The 21,463-nt window shown below is 42.4% G+C and overlaps 1 pseudogene; it reads left to right on the forward strand.

Moving 5' to 3' along the window:
* The first annotated feature begins 1,589 nt into the window (after positions 1-1,589).
* LOC133889658 (uncharacterized) lies at positions 1,590-17,448 on the forward strand (annotated as a pseudogene).
* The last annotated feature ends 4,015 nt before the right edge of the window (positions 17,449-21,463 follow it).

Here is a 21,463-nt window from a genome sequence, read left to right on the forward strand (position 1 = left end):
CGTTGATTGCAATGATCCTTAGTTTTGCAACACAATTGTGATTTTGTCATTCCTTATATCCTTGCGAAAGATGCACCATTTTCGTTGTGATTTGGACAAGTAGGTTGCGAAATCTACGTTATGGTGTGATGGAAGCCTCAAATATATTATCATTTTAAGCAAAGAATGTAATATTGAAAGTAATTTGATCTAAACTTGACCAAAATATGCAAATAATCCATTACAAGTCCACCGGTGGCCTAGCATTCCCTCCCCCAATATCGGATGCGTAGCCTTTTTTGTCTACTCGAGCCTCATTATTATTGATACAGATATTTTGTGTGTTATGTTATTTTGATTACATTTCCTGATGAATGCTCTCTTACATTACAAGCACATTATTTAAGTTAGAAAAAAAAAATTCTAATAGAAAGAACAGTGACCCAATTTTAACTGAGTTACATATCAAATAAATAAAATATTGTAATAAATGAGTATCTAACCCATCGATCTTATTATTGATGGTGTAATATTATTTTTTCCTATGTTTTTTTGCCACCATCATAATATTATTGATTTCACATGTGTGTAACACATGTGTGGTTTCTAGTTCTACAAAGTTTGCGAATACCATGAGGCGAAAGAATTCACAACACATTTCTACTTCGCTTAGGCCTTGTTTGGACTATACGGCTCAAGTCGACCTATGCATACAAATTTTGAATTTTTTATTTATACTTTTTTATTTTTTTAATATTTATAAAAAATACACAGTCATTTCAAAATATTGCACATATAGGCTACTGTCGCCTGTTGAAAGGGCGACAATAAGGTGCAGCCCATCCAACAGGTGATACCTTGTGAGTACTACGGCATAATGGTCAGAAATTAAATACCTTTACCGATGCGGTGTCCACATCAACGTGTCGGCGACACCTCTATTGGGGCCCAACACTTTTTCACATGTGGTGTTGGGCTAGCTTTTTTCAGTCCAAAACAAAAGCACCCGTGCAATCATGATGCATGCATGTGCATGCAATATCAAAAGTCTAAAAGCATGCATGCTAACTTTTTAAGTATACATCAAAAAAGGTGTCGTGCGTTGAACGGACGACACCTTTTTCAATGGGCTCAGCAGAGATATTGGCAACATGTTGACATAGATGCCACATCGGTCAAGGTATTTAATTTTTAACCTGTTGTGTCGTGGATCCCACAAGCTATCGCCGGTTGGACGGGTGACACTTTACTATCGCCCCTTCAACGGGCGACGGTCACCTACATGTGTAATATTTTGAAATAATCGTATATTTTTGTAAATATTGAAAAATAAAAATATATAAATTAAAAAGGCTCTATGAATTTTCACTGAAACCTGGACCCTCCTTCCCGACTCGGCCCGTAAATCCTCTGGTACTCCACTTCATTCGATCGGTACACACGTACAGAGTAAGCACGGAGCATGGAGGCACTAGCTGTTGCCAGCCACTCGTCGTCTTTAATGGCCTCCTCATCGGCTGTTGCCGCTGCTCTGTGCAGGTTTCTGTCTCCCCTCCTCCCCGACCCCAACGAGGAGGCATCTGCTCCTCTCTACCACCATTGTCGCCACCATGTCCGCCGCCTCCGGCTCCACAAATGAGGGCTCCGCCTCCGCTTCCTCTTGCAAGGTCGTCGACTCCCACCTCCACATCTGGGCCTCGCTCCACCAGATGAGCTTGCCTCCAGTTCTAGTTTCCTGACGGGGTAGTGGTGGGTGCTTCTTCATTGTGTGGTGTGACTGGTGTTTTAGCGACTATGTCTGCTCAGGCAAAGGAGGGGTACATGTACTTCTCCAGCCAGGAGACGACACTCTGGGGCGACACTAACTTCCTGCTCGAGGTTAGTCAGAGAAATTCAAAACTGTGCATCTCAGTTCATGGCTTCTGGTTGGCTACAACCCTGTTATTTGTTTCTGCAAGTAGCTATAGGTGGAGGATATCATAGTCTCTGACGATTGGGAGGCCAAATTGTGCCAGTATGGGTGATGAATTGGTGGCTAATGGTGTATTGTGCATTGTATCCATGTGCAATCCCTTAAAATTGGCACCAAAAAAGTGTCCCCCCCTCTATTCTTGTTTTGGTTGCAAACTTGATATTGCAAATTTGATAATAAGGGTTTTAATGACTTGGTCCCTCTCATCTCTTAATGGAACACATGCACTGCACGTTCTCGGAAAATTACTTTGTCCTACTAAATAGGCTTGCAAATGGTTTGGGCTGAAACCGATTTTAGCAGGTTGATTTTTAAGTTGGGTTGATTTGGTTTGGTGAGGAATGGGCTGATATGGCTAGTGGACTGGTTCGGTTTGGGCTAGCCATTAGAATGGGTTAGTTTGGATGGGATTGGCTTCAACTTTCGGGTTGAGATTGGTTCCAAACCGTGGGTTGAGACAGTGGTCTGGGCCCAGCCAAATTGAGTTGGGAAACGGGCTTGGGGAAATGGTTTTGAAACGGTTTGGAACCCAATTGAGGAAATGGTTTTGAAATGGTTTGGAGCCCATTTGAGGCAATGGTTTGGATTGAATTCTGCACATGGTCTAGTTTGGGTTGGCTTTGGAGGGTGGAATAAAGGGTCGAGGAGGGTGGGCTGACGTCGACTGTTGAAATGGTTTGTGTAGGACCGAGAATAGAGACCAGAGGGGCTAAATAGGTGCCTTACAAATTTCCTGCGAATAGATGGCCTACTCCTTGTTCACCCAACGCCCCTAAAAACGCACAAACATAACATAAACTTTAGATATAAAGCGAGAAAGAAAGTTCTAAGACAACATGACTCCACGGATGGAATATGAACCATAGGCTCTATTCAAAACCATTCCTTGTATCTTTGAGCACAAAAGCTTAAAACTTAAATGAATAAGAAAGCAAAATGACAGTCACCGAAAGAAGCAACTCTCCAAGTTGATTATCTAGAGACAAGGGGATTCAAGACCCTCTCAAATACATGAGTATATGAATGTTTATGCCTCTAACAAAAAGAATAATAATTTCCTAAGGTTGAAAAAATGCATACCCCTTTTCCTCAATCGTCAAGGTCATGGATTTGGATTGATTTCAGTTTTACGGGCGGAAAGAGGCTAACATCCTATTTATACCCTTGTCCCCCCCCCCACGGAGGTCCCTCCCGTATAGCATCGCGTCGGTCACTATCGCAGAGTGGCATTTCTCAATCGTAGCTCAAAGGCAAAAATGAAAATCAACAAGAAAATTACAACCAAAAAAGAAAAACTTGGAAACTTGCAACGAACCAATAGAGAGAGACTAGAAAGAGGAGAATTCAAGCATATGCAAAAACATAAACATTATTACTCAAATAGATCAGCCCTATTTTAAGCGGATTATATTTTCTCTCGAAACTCTCACATATTACATAGGCTAAGCACTCATTTTCTTCTCCTCTTAAACCCTAGCAATAGGCTCTCAAATGGGTGGCATAAGGGGCTCAAGTGGCTGGTTCAAACTCTCTCATAGTCCTACCCCTCTATTTACACGTATAGTAAACTTGACCCCTAAGTCTCCTAGCTTGTTATCAAAATACCACTCTCTTATAGTACACTCCTATCTACCACCGAGGGTATTTTGGTACATTTCTTGCTTCGTCCATCGAACGGCCATGACGCCTTTATGACTTAGTTTCGCCTCAACGCAAGCTTCGCGATGGTGCCACATACTTCTCCAATCCTTCCGCGGTTTTAAGGCCCAACCGTGAAACCCTCTGCACGCTTCTTAAAGAGTGACTCATCACTTGCTTACACCTTAAGAAAACACTCTGATATCGACACGTGTACTCCGTCTTGCGATCCTGAACGCGGTAAGTCTCTCCCGCTTCCGATCCCTCGGTCTGCCTTATCACTTGCACTGGTATCCATTTCGCTTGACTTTGTCAACACGCCGTCTTCATCCTCTGTTTTATACTTTGCTTGACCTCCACGTGTACAGCTAGGATCATCCTTGACTCCGCCCAACCTCCTTGATCGTCCAGCACCAAACACCCGCTTAGCCCCGATCATCCGCTGTCGACCACCAAGTTGCATCTATCACATGCAGACCATGAGACAAGAAAACATATTTCTCCAACTCCAACTCGAGTTAGTCCATAATCAAAATGCTCAAACCAAGCTCAAGCAATCCAAAACTCGACAAACCAAATCGACGACCTCGTCAATCATTTATCACATATAAACCAAGGCACATTTCAACTTGATTTCTCAATCTCCCCCCTGATGAGTGCATTGACAACACCTCAAAGCACAAAGATTTTTTTTTGAAGAAGATAGGCTCATCCAAGTGACCAAAAACTCAAAAATAGAAAAAACATGTCACTGGGTATAAGAAAGGTTGAATAAGGCATAAGAGAGGCAAAGACAATCTAAAAACCTCAAAAGAGAAATAATAACTCAAAAACACAAAATCAAATGATCCCCCTTGATGAATGCACATTTTTCATTTATGCAAGATTTTTCTTTGATTTGGTGCAAATTTTTCATTTCTCCCCTTTGGCAATGCAAACATCAAGGATAAAATATTATGCAATGCATGAACATGTAATCCTAATGAGATTTCACAAGTATACTACAAAGTATTTACAAAAGCTAGAAACATCAAAGGGCTATGAAAAGTAGAAGATGGAGCTCATAAATGCACAAAGGCTCAAAAAGAAACCGTGATACAAGAACATGAAGATGTACAGGATAAACCCAAAGATTTAGTTGGCGCATTTAATTTCAAGTAGCTGAATCATGTTCAAAGTGACCACCACATAAGTATCCACTCATGACGAGGCAATACAAGCATTATGAACTAACCAACTTCAATATCAAATAAGGTAAACAAGCATTCATGATAGTAGGCTTTTCAAATGTTCATATATGAAACCAAGACTTAGTTAGATCAAGTGATTTAAAACAAAATTAATCAATTAGACACATTTCTTTCATTTTTATCATCAAGTTGCCTCTTATCCAAGCAAAGTCTCACGCGACTAGGTACGATAAACACCTTGAGGCTTCAAGACAACCGTATTGGATCACATTTTGGCACAAGAAACTTGATTTTTCAAGGTTATTCAATTTTCCACAAATTATCAAAGTTTCACAAGAACAATTCAAGTGGTGTCTTTATGACACAAGGGACACATGTTCCCCTAAGGTTCTATCATGAGGTAAATATTTGATGAAGACAGAAAACATAGTGCAATGTTTCCCAATCCACTAACTTGAACCAAGAAGCCTAGAGCAAGATATTAATCAAACTAGCCTTAACACAAGCATTGACTAAGCCAAAACAAATACAAATATGGTGATCAAGAATGTATCATTTAATAGTCTACATGATTCATAAAATTGCTAAATTTAATTTTAAGGAAAGCTAGCTTGCTTGAAATATTTCATGTCAAAGCATCAAGAGGAGTCTAAGATTAAATGCTTGCTCCGCACAACTACTCAACTTAGTCCAAATTCAAGTCTAACAATAAAAAATGCTAAAGTCATACAAGTCAAAGCTCAACTAGTATGATTATCTTACATGATGCAATACAATACAAATGTAAAAAGTAAGATAGAGTATATACAAAGGAAACTCCACCTCACATAATGCCATACGGATGACACGCACCAAGCTCTCCCCTTAAATAGGCAAATCTAGTAGCATCTAGAGGCTTAGTAAAGATGTCGGCTAGCTGGTGTTGAGTATCAATGTATTTCAAGTATATATCCCCCTTCTCATTGTGGTCTCTCAGAAAGTGTAATCTCACATATATGTGTTTGGTTCTGGAGTGCTGGACTAGATTATTGGCTAAGCTTATGGCACTAGTGTTGTCCCACAAAAGTGGCACACTCCTGAAATCTAACCCAAATTTTCTCAAAGTAGCAACCATCCAAAAAATCAGTGAGCAACAGCTAGCGGCAGCTACATATTCAGCTTCAGCAGTAGACTGCGTAACGCTAGACTGCTTGCGAGAAGACCAACACACAAAAAAAGTACCCAAGAGATGACACATACCAAAAGTACTCTTCCTGTCAATTCTATACCCAGCAAAATCCGCATCGAAAAAACTTCAAAGAGGAAGCAGAAAACCAGAGTCCGTACTCGAGAATGTGCTTGAGGTACCTCAAAATGTGTTTCACCGTTTGGCGATGAGACGTCCTTGGTGAAGCTTGGAAGCGCGCACAGAGGTAGACGGTGAAGTGGATATCTGGTCTTGTTGTCGTCAGGTACAGGAGGGAGTCAATCATGCTCTTGAACTCCCGCTGGTCCACTGCTTCACCATCTTCATCTGGATCAAGCAAAGTCGAGGTAGCCATTGGTGCCACCAAGGGCTTTACGTCGCTCATGTTGAACTTCTTCAGCAACTCCTTTGTGTACTTCATCTGGTGGATGAATGTACCCTTCTTTCTTTGCTTGATTTGAAGTCTAAGGAAGAAGCTGAGCTCACCCATCATTGACATCTCGAAATCCCTGCTCATAGTTTCTACAAACTTGGCCACAAGTGCATGAGAAGAGCCATAAAAAATGATATCATCCACGTAAATCTGAACAAGTAGGAAATATTTGCCATGCCTGAGAGTGAATAAAGTTTTATCAACCAACCCCATGATATGCCCATGTTCTAACAAGAAAGATCTAAGTTTATCGTACCAAGCCCTAGGTGCTTGCTTAAGCCCATACAAAACTTTCTGAAGCTTGTATACTCTATGTGGGTATTTGGTGTGTTCAAAGCTGGGGATTGCTTGACATAGACATCTTCCTATATGAAACCATTTAGGAACGCAATCTTGACATCCGTTTGATACAGCTTAAAACCCTAAGATGCCGCAAAAGAAAGAAGGATCCTAATGACTTCTAGCCTAGCTACCGGTGCAAAGGTCTCTCCAAAGTCTATCTCCTCTATTTGAGTAAAACCCTAAGCCACTAATCTAGCCTTGTTTCTCACTACAGACCCATCCTCCCTCTGTTTATTTTTAAAAACCCATTTTGTGCCTTTAGTGTGAACATTGGGAGGTGGCTCTACAAGGTCCCAAACTTGGTTTCTCTCGAAGTTTTCTAACTCTTTATGCATGGCATTGACCCCATTTGAATTAGATAAAGCATGTCTAATATCATAGGGCTCAAAAGAAGCAACGAATGCAGAATCAGTAAAATGAGCATAATAAGCAGACTTGGACCTAGTTACCCTCTCATCAAGATCTTCGATAGTCATGTGGGGGGGGGGGATGTTGCTGTTGAATGTGTTGAGGGGCCTCACTCCGTGAGAGAACCTCCCCCTCAAACACAGCTGGTGCAGGCTCGAGAGCAGGTAAAGTGGATGTAGGGGCTGCAGGACCCTCTGTTGGAGTAGAAGCAGGAACTAACTCTGGAGCAAGTATGGTCTAGTGAAATAGTGGATCATCATCATCATCACCGAGAGCTAGAAGGTCACCATTTACAAATATGTTCTCGCTCATCTCCTGATCTCTTGCACACTCAAAGGTGGAACTAGCATAGGGGGTTGTTTCATCAAAAGTCACATCATAGGATTCCATGATGGTGTTAGTGTCAAGATTATAAACCCTATAAGCATGACTATGAAGAGAATACCCTAAGACAATATCATCGATAAAATGCGACTTAATCTTGTCAAGATTGCCACACTTTAGGATGAAGCACCAGCAACCGAAAACTCTCAAATGTGAAACATTTGGTTTCCTCCCAAAGCGCAACTCATAAAAAGTCAAATTCAAGATCAAGAGCAAGAGCAAGAAAATCCGATTTGAGATGTAGCACACTATGGTAATAGCCTCAGTCCAAAACTTCCTAGGAGTCCTATGCTCATCGAGCATCGTCCTAGCCATCTCTATAAAGTCTTATTCTTTCTTTCAGCCACTTCATTCTACTGAGGAACGCGTGGTGCAAAAAATTGATGTTCAATGCCATGTTCAAGGCAAAAAGCATCAAAGAGATAGTTCTTGAACTCGGTGTCATTATCACTGTGAATTTCTTTTAATGCACCTAGGAGTTCTTTAAACAATCTCAAAGCTAAGCTCCGAAAGTGTGTGAATTGCTTTTAAGACCCAATTGTAGTGAGAGTAATCATCAACAATAACAAATACATACCACTTCTCACCCACCGAACGAACCCAAGAAGGACCAACAATGTCCATATGGAAAAGTTCTCCCAGTTGTTCAGTCATCATTAGATTGACTTGTGGGTGAGGAATAGCAATCATCTTGCCATGCTAATAAGGAGCACAGACAAGGTTATTCTCAAACTTAAGCTTAGGCAATCCTCGGATCAAGTTTAGGGCACACAAACGAGCAAGCAAATCAAAGCTCATGTGTCCTAGTCTCCTATGCCACATCCAAAGCTCAGAAGAAGGTTGGAAAATTAAACACCAAGAAGAACCAGAAGACTCAGAAAAATCAGCTCTAAAAACTCTCCCAACTTGAGAAATCTTGCAATTCAAAACGCTAGAAGAATCAAGAACTCGAGAAGTATCGCACTTGAAGTGCACTTCCAAGTCCTCATCAAGCAAATGAAATACAGAAAGCAAGTTATATACCAGATCCTCAACTAAAGCCGCATCTTTGAGAGCAAAACTCTCATTTACCTTTACCGTTCCTTTGGCCTTCACTTTACCTTTCCGATCATCCCTAAATGTGATGTACTCGTGTTGCTTCGTTGGGGTGAGGCTGGAGAACCATGATGAATCTCCAGTCATATAACGCGAACAACTGGAGTCGACGAGCCACTTGTTCTCTAGGCATCCACCTGACACCTACATATGAGAAGAATAGAAGGTGGATTGCTCAATACTGGGGTTAGTCAAAAGCCTCCTGGGAATCCAGCACTAGGTCATCTGCCCTGAAGCAGAAACAGTAGATGCATGCAACTTAACACCAAAACACTAGGGGCGAGTACCACGATGAGGAAAACATGGTTTGACTAAGCGTTGAGACTCAAAGCCTCTTACACGTGGACCAAAACCATATGAGTCATGGTAAAATCCATGCCAGGAAACGCCTCTAGAAAAAGACTGAAAAATGCTAGAGACTCATGGATAGGAGCAAGAAAAAGGCTCATGTACACCAACTGAGGGGTGGTACATGTCCCGGGTACTCCACTCCCACTCACACCGCTCATCTCTCCTATGGCGAAAGCAATGGTAAAGTCTCTCGAGAGCTCAACTGCCGGTCACTCTGGGCTCTCTTACAAGTGCCCTCATCTTAGGTTATGGAGCTCTCTTGGGTGTTGGTTTCTTCTTTGTAGGTTGAGGTGTAGCCTTATTCCTTTTTGGCATGGATTGTGAGGCATTGATCTAGGCTTTCTCTGACTCTAGGGTAATAGGTGAGGTGAAAACAGTCTTGCTACAACTGGCGTAAGAAACTCTTTCAAAGCCCAAACCCAAAGCTAACCCAGCCTTATCTGCACACATCTTGGTCTTGCCCAAGATCAAATCCATTTTGCCCTTGCATTCTGAGTACTTCTCCACAAGAGAAAAGAGGTACCCATTCTCAACCATGACCTTTTCAACTTGCCCTCTAACCCAGCTGAGCTTGTCCTTAAGGATCATGTAGGTGGGACACTTTGGCTGCACATCCATAGAACTATCAGCATTCTCCAATCTAGATTCTAGCTCCTTAAGACGCTTGTCTTTTAGTTCAACATTCTTTGCAAGGAAAAGGTAATTCTTGCAAGCACCTAATACAGTAGACCTAAACTCCTCCTCAAGGAGCTTCTTCTCGGCACTCTCAAGCCAACTGGTGACATTAGCATGCACATTCTGAAGCTCAGCAAGTTCAGCCATAACAATCAAACAACTCTCACACTCCTCAAAATTAGGCCTAGACCTAAGCAATGCAAGTTCAGTAGACACAGACTCATACTTAGGCCTAAGATCCTTTAACTCACGCATAGATTTCTTAAGTAACATATCCTGGCTAACAAGAGTATCATGCAAGGTATTGGCTTGGATGGAAAGTTGGTCGTAGGAAGGCAATACCTCAGAAGGATCAAGCTCGAGGTCGCTATCGTTGTCGTTATCATCCGCCATAAAGAAGAGGCCAGTGAAGTCCTTAGCCTTCTTCTTGCTCTTCACTTGCGGTTCCTCCTCCTCCAAGCTCTCCTTCGAGCTTGAAGAGGTATCGATGCCGCTGAGTGCCACCATGAATGCCCTAGAAGTCGCCATGACCGCCTTCTTGGCCATCTTGTCGTGGTCCTCCTTGAAGAAGGGCTTCTTGTTCTTCTTTTTGTGCTTGTCGTGGTCTTCCTTCCTCTTGAACTTGGGGCAGTCCGCCTTGAAGTGGGTGCTACCACCACACTCAAAGCAGGCACAGGAACTACCCCTCCTACGGTCTCATCCGTTGTTGTGGTGAACATTTTCACAATGAGCGCAAGGTCCTCATCATCCAATGCGTCCACCTGCTCCTCTGTGATAGAAACCAAGGAAGACAAAGCAAATCCACTCTGTGAAGTGTTAGCACAAGAAAAACTAGCTTCAGCCTGATTGCCACCACTAGGTCCGAAAACCAACACCATGTTCTGAGATAGGATATTTCCAAGACCGATCCGAGCCGCCTTGGCTATCTCGGTGAACTTAAGCTTGCTGAAGAGTTCATCACAAGTTAACATGTCGTAACTTGGTGACTCTTCAATGCTCGAGATCTTAACTTTCCATATGCTACGGTCAAGAGCATAGAAAAGCTCGATCGCTCTCTCGTGGTTAGAGTAGGGCAAAACACCAGAGGATCAAAGATTGCTAACAATTCCATCAAAACGAGCAAACATAGCATCCAAAGACTCTCTACGTTCTATATGAATATCTAGTATTCTTGGTTATACGTGCTCTGGCACCTATCCTTGATCTGATTAGTGCCCTCATGAAAGACACTAAGAGTAGACCAGATCTCGTGAGTAGTACGAAGGTTCTGAACTCTGTCAAACTCATTATGACTCAGGCTAGTTAAATCTAGACCGAAGAAGAATGAGCAATAAGAATCACATAGTTGGAGTCCATAATCTCCCATATTGCACTTCCTTGGCCTAGGAGATAAGCCTCCATGTACACCTTCTAGTACGAAAAATCTTGACCATCGAAGAATGGAATTTTCCCACTTCTCTCCATTGTCGCCTAAGGATCACAAAGCCGGTTAAGATCAACAAGTGATGGGATGCTCAAAGCCTAATTTTCCCACTCATGGGCGAGAGTGAGGGAAAGACTCATGTACACCAACAGAAGGGCAGTACATGTCCCAGGTACTCCACTCCCACTCATGCCACTCATCTCTGCTATAACGAAAGCAAAACCCAACAATGTGACCCTATCTGTGGCAGTAGGTGCAATGGTGGCATCTCTTGGAAACTCAACTGCCGGTCACTCTAGGCTCTCTCACCGGGGCTCTCACCTTAGGTTGTGGAGCTTTCTTGGGTTGTAGTGTTGGATTCTTCTTGGTAGGCTGTGGTGTGGGTTTCTTCTTAATGGGTTATGGTGTGACATTGATTTTGGACTTCTCAGCTTCTAGGGTAGTAGGTGTGGTAAAAATAGTCTTACTATCCCTATTCTAATCAATCCTCTCAAATCCCAACCCAAGAGACAAACCCGCCTTATCAGCACACATCTTTGTCTTGGCTAAGATCAAATTCATTTTTCCCTTGCCCTCTGAGTCCTTCTCCACTAGAGAAAGGAGATACTCATTCTTATTTAAGAGTTTCTGAACTTGCCCTCTAACCCAGCTGAGCTTTTTCTGAAAGACTATGCAAGTAGAACAGTTCAACTGCACATCCTTTGAACACCCAACACTAGCCAATCTAGATTCTAGCTCTTTAAGGTGCTTGTTTTTCATTTCAACATCATTTGCAAGCAAAGGGCAATTCTTTCAAGCACATAAGAGAGTAGACATAGACTCCTCCTCAAAGAGCTTCTTCTCAGCATTCTCAAGCCGACTGGCAACTTGAGCATGCACATTCTGAAGCTCGGCAAGTTTAGTCATAACCAACAAACATGCTCACACTCATCATCATACCTAGACCTAAGCAATGCAAACTCAGAAGAAACAGAATCATACTTAGGCCTAAGCTCCTTCAACTCATGCACAGCTTTCTTAAGTAACCTATCCTGGCTAATGAAAGCAACATTCAAGGTATCAACTTGGTTAGAAAGCTAGTCATTGGAAGGTAATACCTCGGAGGGATCAAGCTCGGGGTCGCTGTCATTATTATCATCCGCCATAAAGCAGAGGACGGTGAAGTCCTTGTTCTTCTTCTACTTGTCCTTCACCGGAGCTCCTCCGCCTCACTAGAAGAGGTGTCGATGTCACTGAGAGCAGTCACAAATGCCTTAGAAGCCGCATTGGCCATCTAGTTAGCCATCTTGTTGCGATTCTTCTTGAAGAAAGGCTTCTTGTTCCTCATCTTGTGCTTGTTGTGGTCGTGGTTGCGGTCTTTCCTCTTCTTGATCTTGGGGGAGTCCACCTTGAAGTGGGTGGTATCACCACACTCAAAGTAGGCATGGGAACTACCCCTCCTTTGGTCTCGATGATTGTTATAGAAGTGGGTGAACTTCTTCACAATGAGAGCAAGGTCCTCAGCATCCAAAGTATCTACCTGCTCCTCTATTATAGAAACCAAAGAAGAAAAAGCAAAATCACTCGACATAAGAGAAGCTAGCTCCAGCCTGATTGCCACCATTCAATCTGGAAACAAACACCATGTTCTAAGACAGGGGGTTTCCAAGACCTATCCGAGCCGCCTTGGCTATCTTGGTGGACTTGAGCTTGCTAAAGAGTTCATCATAAATCAATGTGTCATAACTTGGTGACTCTTCAATGTTCGAGATTTTCACTTCTCATATGCTACGGTCAAGAGCGTAGAGAAGCTTGATCGCTCTCTCATGGTCAGTATTGGGCAGAACACTAGTGGATCGAAGATTGCTAACAATCCCATCAAAGCGAGCAAACATCGCATCCAAAAACTCTTCGAGGCCTTGCACAAACATTTGATATTATTGGTTGTATGTGTCTTGGCATCTAGCCTTAATCTGATTAGTGCTTTTATGAAAGACATTCAGAGTAGACCAGATCTCTCAGGCAGTGCGGAGGTGCTGGACCTTATCAAACTCATTCTGACTTAGACTTATGAACAAAATATTTCTGGCCTTGTTGTTAAACTCATACTGCTCTATTTGAATCTGAGTCGTGCGAGCAGCAAGAATCACATAGTTGGAATCAACTATTTTCAAAATTGCACTTTCTTTGATTAGAAGATAAGCCTCCATTCGCACCTTTTAGTACGAAAAATCTCGACCATCAAACAGAGGAATCTTTCTACTTCTCTCCATTGTCATCTAAAATAGTTGATGGGGCTCAAAATGGCAGCTCTCGAGCTACGAAACTCTCCAAGTTGATTATCTAGATGCAAGGGAATTCAAGACCCCATCACATAAGTATGTGTGTGAATTTTATACCTCTAGTAACAAAAAGAATGATCTTACAAGGTGCTGAAATTTCAGCTCAAAAATCAAAACGAAAATCAAATCTAGATACCGAAAAACTTGCAAACTTTCAAGGGAACCAATAGAGGCAAACTAGAAGGAGGTGAGCACAATAACATGAAAAAAAGAAACTTCATTGCAGCAGAGGTCAACCCTATTTTAGGCATATTACAAATATTTTTCTTCACAAAGCTCTCACCATAGGCTAAACACTCCTCTTCCTCTAAAATCCTAGCACAAGGCTCTCATATAGATGGCACAAGAGGCTCAAAATGGCTGGTTTATCTCCTCTCCTAGCCCTATCCCTCTATTTCTAAACCTAGTAAATTTGACCCTTAAGTTTCCTAGCTTTTTTCTAAAATACACATCTCTTGTAGTACACTCCTACCTACCATCGAGGGTATTGGTTTATTTCCTTTTCGATTCTTCAGACGGCCGTGGTGCCTTTACGACTTAGCTTCGTCTCGACGCAAACTTCACGATGGTGCCACGTATTCCTCTAGTCCTCCCACGGTTTTGAGGCCAAACCATAAAACCCCATCACGCATCTCAAGGCGTGACTCCCCACTTTCTTACACTTTAAGCAAGTGCTCCGATGTCGATGTATATACTCCATCTTGCGATCTTGACCGCCGGCAAGTTTCTCCCACTCCCGATCCCTCAAGCTGCCTTGTCACTTGCACCAGCATCCCTTTTGCTTGACTTTATTAACAGGCCGTCTCCATCCACCTTCCATGCTTTGCTTGATCTTCACGTGTTCAGTTAGGATCACCCTTGACTCCGTACGGCATCCATGGTCGTTCGGTACCAAGCACTCCGCTTGGCCCCAATCATCCCATCGTCGACCGCCAAGTTGCATTCATCAACTATACACCATGAGACAAGCAAACACATATCTCTAACTCCAATTTCAGTTAGCCTAATCAATATGCTCAAATAAAATCCCAAATCAATTCAAATCACATCAAAACTCATGCAAAATCGAAGATCATCAAACCAAATAATATCAATGTCAATCACTCATCAAAAGTAAACCAAGTCACATTTCAACTTGGTTTCTCACCTACCCCTCTATTTATAAGTCTAAGAAACTTGACCCCTTGGTTTTCTAGCTTATTTTCAAAATACCTCTCTCTTGTAGTACATTCCTACCTACTATCGATGGCATTTTGATCCATTTCTTACTCTGACCATCGAACGGCTGCGGCGCTTTCACAACTTAGCTTTGCCTCGACGCAAGCTTTATGATGGTGCTACAACTCCTTCAATCTTCCTACGGTTTTGAGGCCCAACCGTGAAACTCTCTGTACGCTTCTCAAAACGTAACTCGCCACTTGTTTACATCTTAAGCAAGCGCTCTGATATCGACACGTGTACTCCGTCTTGCGATCCTGACCCCCGACAAGTCTCTCCCACTCCGGATCCCTTGGGCCATCTTGTCACTTGCACGGGCATCCCTTTCACTTGACTTTGTCAACACGCCGTCTTCATCCTCCACTTCATGCTTTGCTTGACCTCCACATATACAGTTAGGATCGCCCTTGACTCCTCCCAACCTCCTTGATCGTCCAGCACCATGCACCCATTTAGCCCTGATCACCCGCCATCGACCGTTAAGTTGTATCTGTCACCTGCACACTATGAGACAAGCAAACACATTTCTCTAACTCCAACTCCAGTTAGTCCATAATCAAAATGCTCAAACCAACCTCAAGCAATCCAAAACTCGACAAACCTAAATCGACAACCTTATCAATCACTCATCACATATAAACCAAGATATATTTCAGCTTAGTTTATAGTCTAGTTTTCAGCCCATTAGCAGGATTACTTAAAAGTACTAATACACTACATATCTTTTCATTAGCCCATTGACACGGACAATACTTAGACATGTGCAGCGATGACAATTACTAAATTGTTTTCAGTTTTTTCAACTCTTACCTTTAGTGTATGGACGAAGCTGGAGTGGATGGGGCTCTCATTGTTCAGCCTATTAATCACGTGTTTGACCATTCTTTGGTAACTAGGTATGATTTTCCATGCACCCATCCCGTTCCAACCCCGCCTGTATTAGTCACATGACTATATCAATAAGACCATGATTCATTTCGTTTTGGTTTTTGTTGTAGTGTGTTGAAGAAATACCCATCCAAATTCATTGGTTGCTGCCTCGCAAATCCTGCAGATGAAGGGAGTGGGATTAAACAGCCTGAACATCTCATTGTACAGGTACATCTCTTGGAATTTTCTTGCACACAAAAGGAATAATCCAACCTAATACTTTATAATATACGCTTCCTTTGCTTTTCACCAGGGAAAATACCGTGCAGTACGGTTCAACCCGAACTTATGGCCATCTGGTCAAAAGGTTTGCAAATGGACAACTGTGCATCACTGTATAATATCTTTTCTTGTTTTATTGATTTTGATTTATGATCATAAGTGGCCTGAAAACACAAAATTTCTCAAATAAACAGATGACTAATGAGGTTGGGAGGTCATTGTTTGCTAAGGCTGGAGAACTTGGAGCACCAGTTGGAATAATGGTGATGAAGGTAAAAGATGCATTCCTCTACTAGATGCATGTGCAATACATATTTTTTAGCATACTCACATTATGTAAAGGGAAAAGTGGAACTTTGACATGAGGTTTTGGACGATGTCTTCCTATTGCAGAAATGCTAATGTAGCACTATGTGTATGTTGTAAAGAAAGAATAGTCCACAGATGGACAAAGAATTGCATATTTGGGATTGTCAGGTTGTGCCACTCTGAAGCCATAACCAATAAAAATAATGTCCACAAAATGCAAATCCCTAGTCAAGTTATTGGTCACATGAGTTTTATGGAAATCACATCAGCAGCTTGTTTGCAAAATCATTCTGCATGAATAGGATACTATTAAGTAAAACATTAGAGAAGTGATTATGCCCTGTTTTACAAACTTGAGATTAGTTTCCTGTTCTTTTTGTTCTTGTGCATGCAGGGAATCGGTCTATATATTCAGGAAATAGAGGAGCTGCGTAGGGAATATCCTACAACTACTGTTATTATTGATCATATGGCTTTCTGCAAGCCCCCAACGTAAGCTCGTGTTGTGCTTGTTCATAATTTGCTAGAACGTGATCCTTATCAAGCTGTTGCTCATATTAAGTTCGTTTGCATTGACATCCAGGAATGATGATGAAGAGAAAGCATTTGCCTCATTTCTAAATTTATCCAGATTCCCACAGGTAATACCTGGAATCTGTTCCCCTGTGCGCAGGCTGATCAGTAAATCAATGGCTTAACTAACTCTAGTTATCTATTTATACGCATATGCATGATTATGAATAGCCTTTGAGAAAATAATATTTCGTGTGCAAATGAGCCATTTTCAGTATCAGTTGATTAAGCAACTTCTACCATACTTACAATGATGCCATGATGTATTACTTCCACAGATTTACGTCAAATACAGTGCTCTCTTTCGCATCTCAAGAGAAGCATATCCGTATGAGGACACTGCTCAGCTTCTTTCCCGTGTGATCTCTAGCTACGGAGCCAATAGTGGGGAAGGTGAATTCACAGATCCACCGAGAGTTTCTTTTGATCACTCTTCAACTATGATATGAGATATGACACCACCACTCTTGGGTCTCGATTAACTGATACGATCATCTTAAGTGTTGAATTCCCACAAACCCCAGTAACAAGTAAATACTCCTAACTGAAAATCTGAATTGGACTAAAAAATACGATAATGCCTGCATCCTCCAGCACTGTATCTGCTACCGTGGATTGCTTATGCTCTGAACTTGTCTGCAGTGACTTCCCCTACGTTGTTCCTGAATGCGGTTACAAAGGAGCAAAGGAGGCAATCTCTCATGTCGCAGGCAAGATACCCTTTTCGTCTTCTGATTTGGAATGGATCTTAGGCAAGACAGTGAGCCAGCTCTTCCAAGGTGCGTGGGTTACTGCATGAAGGAGTGAGCTGTCATGGGCCAGTGTAGTGTAGGTGTAGTGTAGCTTGTAGTGAGTATGACGATGTATTTCTGAGCAATGAGGATCCTTGTATGAGAGGAAAATAGGGAAACTATTTCCTAAGGCTTAAATGCATAATGAATATTTCTACTTGCCCAATAGAGCGGCTCTAAAATTCTCACTTGTATAAAATGAACAGATTTGTTGGGTGTTTTTAAGGCATCATTACGAAGGCTATCTCTCTTTCTTGTCAATAGAATGCTATTTGTTTGATATGATCATGCAACTCGGTATGTGACAAGATACCAAGAACAAATTACTGAGGTCAAAATAATGACCAAAATACTCACAATACACAACTACCGTTACAGTAAAAAATTATGATCCTGCAACACCGGAAGTATAATAGACGAAAAATGAACATTTATTAAAAGAACACCAACAATACTTGACTCCTTCAGTGCGTGTCGTAGGTACGCTGGCGCATTCAATGAGTGCATAGAGTGATATTTTTCGGGTACACGTTGACCACTCGAATAATCCTCACGAAAACATGGTTATTATATTACTAATGTCCATGCACAAACCTTTGCCTTGCTTTAGGAAATAATGATCCTCCCATGAAAAATTGTCGAATTCTCCAGCCTACCACCAACCAAGGCACTGTACAGCTACGAGAGGGGGAAGACAAGCCAAGCAATGAAAAAAAATAAGTGAAACACCGTAAAACCGGACAACAACCTAAGCATGAAACTGTGTTATCCTTTTTTATTACTCTCCTCTTGTTGATCAGCTTTACAACGATGCCAAGCTTGGCAGGTTAACGTGATAGGCATCCACAAACTTAACTCTATTAGCAAAACCCATGAAGCACATAGATCCACGGAACAAAACCACTACCACTGAAACAGCTGGGGCTACAATTGCTTGCCTCAGGAGCCAATATCTCCGCATGGACACAACAGCCGGTAACGGAAAGTTGTGTCCCCGCATCTCACAAAACTACGCTTCCCTTCCTGGTCCTGGCGCCTCGGGTCGCATACTGCTTGACTGTTTTGATTTTTATTTTATTTGTAAAAAACTAAGTTAAAATGTATCTTGATTTACCTGTAATGAGTGGTTGATAAAGTGTTGCTTTGGTTTGATGATGTTTTGATTGCATAAGTATTTATATGTGTTGTAATTATAATTATGACTAACCAAAATTGAAGGAAATGAAGTTAGCATAGTTCTGTTAATATCTAGAGAAAATTGTACTCACTGGATGGTTCGGTGTATGAGAATTCATACATACCGGATAATCCAGTGAGCACTTAGAGATAGCACCGGAGTATTTAACAGAGATGCAGGATTTCAATGCCAAAACTATTCTACATATCGGATAGTCCGGTGATCAGAGGCAGTGCATGTTGGAGTATTCTTTCTTTGACGGCAAAATTTGAATGCTGCACCGGATGGTCCGGTGTTAAAGGGATATGAACACCGAACAGTTATCCAGATTAGTGTACCAGAGAGAAGATGCACACTAGATAGTCTGATGATGAGCTATGTGAGCACCAGAGGCTTCATCGGATCAATTAACAAAGATGTTGCAAAATAAGGACTGATGCAGTTGTACTCATCGGATGATCCGGTGATGGACCTTGAACTCACCGGAACTGCTATAAGGAACTGGCAGTGATGGTCCGACATAGAAACCTAGTTTTGTAATAGTGTAGTTCAAATCAAATCCCTGTTGTAAAGGACAATCCAAAGAAAAATGTGAACATCGGCCGGTAGTGATGAGACATCATTGCCGGTTCGTAGGTCGCACGGGAAGAACTAGCCATCGTGGCTTATGAACCGGCAGTGATAAGGGAAATCACTGCTAGTCGATGTCTTGAGTCGATAGTGATGCCCAGCCGCCTCATCACTGCCGGCTTAAGCCACCGACCAACAGTGATAGCTAGACATCACTGTCGGCTGGTGGGATGAGCCGGCAGTGATGTGTACAATATAAAACAGTGGCCCACCCCTAAGCCCGAGCATAGCACCATCTCCGGTGACCTTTGTCACCCTCATGAATGCATCACCACTTCTGAGCCCTCTTCGCCCAATTCCATTACTCGATGAGCTTCACAGTGCCATACCTAATCTTTTGTGCGTGCTAGTTCAATTGTAGCCCATCGTCGGCCCAGTGCTCCGCCGACTGCCACCGCAAGCTCACCCACCTCGCTGATGAACTTCGGGCCTTGAGCTGCCTCTGCCTGAGCTGAACGCACGGTGAGCTTCAAGGCGATCCAGGGAACTTCGCCGCTCCCTTCCCTTCCACTCTCTCCCTCTACAGCGCGCCACCATGGTCGCCGCTGGTCGTGCTTACCGCCGTACATGCCGCCGCCGACCCCTCAAACAAGTTCGCCATAGTGTGTTGAACATTTTGGTACCCCTCCCGGGTCAAGCTCCACTGCCGTTCGCCGCCGGCAACCGGTCAAAATCGAAAAATCCATAAAATACCAAAAGGAATATTAGTTGTATTGATAAATTAGCTGAAATAATCTATAATTTGTAGAAAAATATAAAACCAAGTTTGTTAGTTTTGTTTTGTCATGATCCACATGATAAAAATACATGCATGCATGAAATGTCCACTGAAATACCTCTATTTTATTTAATATATTATGACATGTTAATCCATAATTAAACCTTCAAATATACAAAATTGGTCAATCCAACTTTGTTAATCTTTGTCATGCTCTATATAGGAAAAATATATTTCAAGCATGAAATACTTGTTTAGCATTAATTCTTTGTTAATCTTGATTAAGCCTTTTAAACTTGATTAATTTCTACATAAATTAATAAAAATCATAAAATGTGAAACTAATTTTTTAGTCTTCTCTATGTATACCTTACACAGTAAAAATACCTTTTGCCATGTTGAGTACTTCTTTCATGTGAGTTTGTTTGAACTACCACATATAATTTTAGATTTAAAAACAGCAAGCATAATTTGGTTAATTAAGTGGGCAAATGAACTCCAATTCATGTGATTTTCAAAAACGCTTGAGTAGCGCAGTGGTTTAATTGTTCGGTCTTACTTGGGGCAGGTCGTGAGTTCGAGTCTCGACAGGGGCGCGCGCGTAGCTAAAATAAATTTTCTGCACCCCGAACCTGCAGTGAAAGGGGTTTCACTGCCGGTGAACTTATTCGACCGGCAGTGAAAGTTGTTTCACTGCTGATGGACTTCTTGGGCCGGCAATGAAATATGTTTCACTGCTGGTTGTCCTATTAGGCCGGTAGTGAAGATCCCCTTTCACTATCAGTCTTCATCTTGAGCTGGCAGTGAAAGTCCTCCCTATAAAAGTGCTCAATGCCTACGCCCTCTGACACTTAAAAAAATTTCCCCTTGCAGTCATGTGCCCTTCGCCGAATAGCCTCCCGATGCCGAGGAGCCCGCGCTGCCATGCCCTGCGTCATCCTCCACCGCCACTATCGCCGAGGACCACTACCCTGACGCTGAGGAGCTCGCCTCCTCCTCCCCGATGCCGAGGAGCCCATGCTATTGTGCACTAATCCCTCTTCCACCGCCGCCGTTACTGAGGACCACTACCCCGACGCTGAGGAGCCCGCCGCCTCCACCCCGACGAGCACCCCGACGCCGAGGAGCCCATGCTACCATGCCCTGTGTCCTTGTCCACCGCCGCCATCGCCATGGACAACCACCCCGATGTCAAGGTAAGCCTCCCGGCTCACCCTCACACTCCTTATCCCCTCTGATTCCTAGGTTTTCAGTGCAAGTTCGTACTGATTCATGGTTGGCTGCTTGTGTGATCAAATGATAAGAATAGATGCTTGTGTAATGGTCCTTTTGTGTGTTAAAATGATAAGAACATATGCTAGTTGTGGTCGTTTTGTGTGTTCAAATGATAAGAATAGATATGATGCATTGGTCCTTTTGTGTGTTCAAATGATAAGAACACATGCTGCTTGTGGTCCTTTTGTGTGTTCAAATGATAAGAACAGATGCTACTTGTGGT

This window comes from Phragmites australis, chromosome 13 (assembly GCF_958298935.1).
Source record: "Phragmites australis chromosome 13, lpPhrAust1.1, whole genome shotgun sequence".
Taxonomy (NCBI): Eukaryota; Viridiplantae; Streptophyta; class Magnoliopsida; order Poales; family Poaceae; genus Phragmites; species Phragmites australis.